The sequence below is a fragment of the Mus caroli genome, chromosome 6, assembly GCF_900094665.2.
Source record: "Mus caroli chromosome 6, CAROLI_EIJ_v1.1, whole genome shotgun sequence".
NCBI lineage: Eukaryota > Metazoa > Chordata > Mammalia > Rodentia > Muridae > Mus > Mus caroli.
In genome coordinates, this window is record NC_034575.1 from 84,718,878 (window position 1) to 84,721,814 (window position 2,937).

The window sequence follows — 2,937 nt, forward strand, 5'->3', positions numbered from 1 at the left end:
TTCTCTTCTCTTTCCTTTGGTGTGCTTGCAATGTTTTGCATTCACCCAGTTCCTTATACTTTTTCCGAGTGCTTTAATATGCATTATAGCTCATTAGTTCCTCTTAAGAATCATGTGGGGAAAATGCAAGGCAATTATATTCCTGGCTTTAAAGTTAAGAGAGCCGCCCAGGGATACATTCAGCGCTGATTGAATTTAAACGAACCGAACCCTGCTTNATTATGGGCTCCGAGAAGGCAGGAGAGCCCTTACCTCGATGGCATTTATAGTCTAGCGGGGTCGCAAAATAATCAGCGGGTCATTTAGGGAAGGGAATTATCCTGGAGGTCTAGCAAATGGATTATGCCGCAGGGAGACCGGAGCGGCCGCTGACCCCACACCGGCCGGCCGACCGAGGGAGCGCCCCCTCTCTAGGCCCCTACTTACTCGCTGCTGCCCGGCCCGGCTCGCTCCGCCGCCATGGCGCCGTGACTAGGCACACGCGGAGTCGCGAGGGCGCGGCGGGCAGGCCTGACTGACCACACTACCCGAAATGGGCCGGGGCGGACAAACNCTATAAATAGACGGAGCGAGGCGGGTGCAAGGGACAGGCGGCGTCCCAGCGAGGACGAGGAGGGCGCTGGCGGCCACCCAGAGGTAACAGGTGCTCGGCCTCCGCGCGGGAAGCGGCCGGGACACGCGCCGCAGTGTGCGCCTGCGCGGGGTCTTCCCGCGCCTGTTCCACACTGACCCCAGAGGTCCCTCACCGGCAAGTGCTCTGCGCCTGCGCGGGGGTCTTCCCGCGCCACACCGCGCGCTTAGGGACAACGGTGTTCTGTCAGTCAGGAGCCCAAAAAGACACCTTTGAAAAGAGAATTTGGAAATCGGATCTTTTAAGGGACAGGTCTTTCATTTCATCTTTAAACGTTGCAAAGCTCATCCGAGGCTTCTGTGTGATCTTATTGAGTACGNCCTACGGTAGGGTTGCTGAATAAAACACAGGAATCCAGTTAAATATAAAATCCAGACATACAAGTGGTATTTCTTTTCTTTTTTCGTATAATATGTTCCAGAGATCGCATGACCAGTCCACATTTAGAAGCAACTCATTGTTTTGAAACCAAAAAACAGGTTTTGGTTTCAATACAGAACATAGGCTTTCTATATTTTTATTTTATTTATTACAGCTGGCAACTGAATTTCAGCACTCAGCTCCTGATGTGGGAGGGGGGATTTCCTGTAAGTGGAAAGTGTCCCCTAATCCTGCGAAAAGATTAATTCTGTTCTCAGGGTGCTTTCAGTAATGGGGAGTACCCCTCAGAATGTCATAGAGCGTCATCTATTTTGTGATTAAAGACTCAGTATTAAGTCAGGTAGCTTAAAACGAACCAGGATGGCTTTAGTGTAGTTAACACACATTTGTGTGAGGGTTACAAGCTCTTGGGAGGAGGGGTCAAATGACCCTTTCACAGGGGTCACCTAAGACCCTTGGAAATATCACCACAACATGAGAGTCTATATTAAAGGGTCACAACATTAGGAAGGTTGAGGATCTCGATGGGTTAAAATGAAGCTGTCAGTGGAGGTGTATTTCTAGGAGAGAATCTGTCACCTGGTTGTTTCAGTTTCTAGAAACCGTTCTGATTCTTTTGTGTGTGATTCCTTTCTCTTAAAGTCAAGATCAAGCTAGAAGTGGTTGGACATACTTGTAATTCCAGCACCCAAGAAGTAAAGGCAGGAGAATCAGGAATTTAAGGGGCTGTCGGCTTCACTGGGAGTTCAAGGCTAGCTTGGGGCACATGAGACACTGTACAATGATACCCCATCACTCCCTCCCCCAAAGCTTTGGGGGTCACAGAAATGAGTCTTTCTCAGGTTGGATTACTCTGGTGCACAGTCACATTTTTCCTTAAAAAAAAAAAGAAAAAAAAAATCTTTGGCTGGGTGAGGTGGCGCACGCCTTTAATCCCAGCACTCGGGAGGCAGAGGCAGTCGGATTTCTGAGTTCGAGGCCAGCCTGGTCTACAGAGTGAGTTCCAGGACAGCCAGGGCTATACAGAGAAACCCTGTCTCAAAACACCAAAAAATAAAAATAAAAAAAATTCTTTGTGGTAAAATATGTTTAACATAGAATTTACCACCTAATCTTTTAAGTGTTCAATCTAGCCTCACTAAATATATTTATATATCAATATATAAACTATAACTACTATAGTTTGGATGTTGATTTCCCCCCAGAAGTTTGCATGTTGAACGGGTGAGTTGCAGAATGATGCTATTTGGAGGTGTTTGACCTTAGTGTGGGAGACCTGGTAAGTCCTTAGATCCCTGGAGCGCATGCCTCTGATAGAGTCAACAGGAGCTCAGTTGGTTCTCTTCCTCTGCTACTTCAGTTTGCCTACTAGAGGTCCAAAACAATGGGCTCAGTTTGGAACCGTTCCTGCTTGAAAGAAAATCTTCCTTTTCTTTATAAGTTAGTCACCTCAGACATTTCGTTATAGTAACTAGAAGCTAACTAATACAACTGCCATCACCACTTCCATTTCTATATTTTAAAATCATGACAGTCATTAGAAAGTAAAGCCTCATTTTCCTCCTTTCCCAAATATCCAGTCATCTCTAGACTATCTTCTGCTTGTATAAATTTACCTTTTATATACTTTACATAAGCAGAAACATATATTTGTCTTTTGTTACTAATTTATTGAATACTGCCCTTAAAGTTCATATATTATCTATGAAAATTTTCATCTGTTTTAAGACTCAATATTACTCTATGTATTTAATGTATGCATACTTAATTGGATTTTTTTCGTCTTTGAGAGAACTCACTATGCATTCATGACTGTCCTCAGACTCATCATTCCCTGGCCTCAAGTCTCCCTTGGAACATTTTAATATTATTCTCACATATGTCAGTATCTTATAGTTCATGTTTTAGTTATTTGAGGAAATTTC

At 44.7% G+C, this 2,937-nt stretch overlaps 1 protein-coding gene across 3 annotated transcripts in view; it reads right to left on the minus strand.

Annotated features, from left to right (window-relative positions):
- The window catches only part of Kbtbd12 (kelch repeat and BTB domain containing 12), a 72,331-nt gene extending 71,699 nt beyond the window's left edge, over positions 1-632 (minus strand). For 2 of the 3 annotated variants that reach the window (XM_021164116.2, XM_029478866.1), the window contains exon 1: positions 427-631. The gene's annotated coding sequence lies outside the window, so the exon portion shown is untranslated. Of the gene's footprint in view, positions 1-426 lie in introns of all 3 variants that reach the window. The other variant, XM_029478867.1, reaches the window with a different exon arrangement.
- Positions 633-2,937: the final 2,305 nt, after the last annotated feature.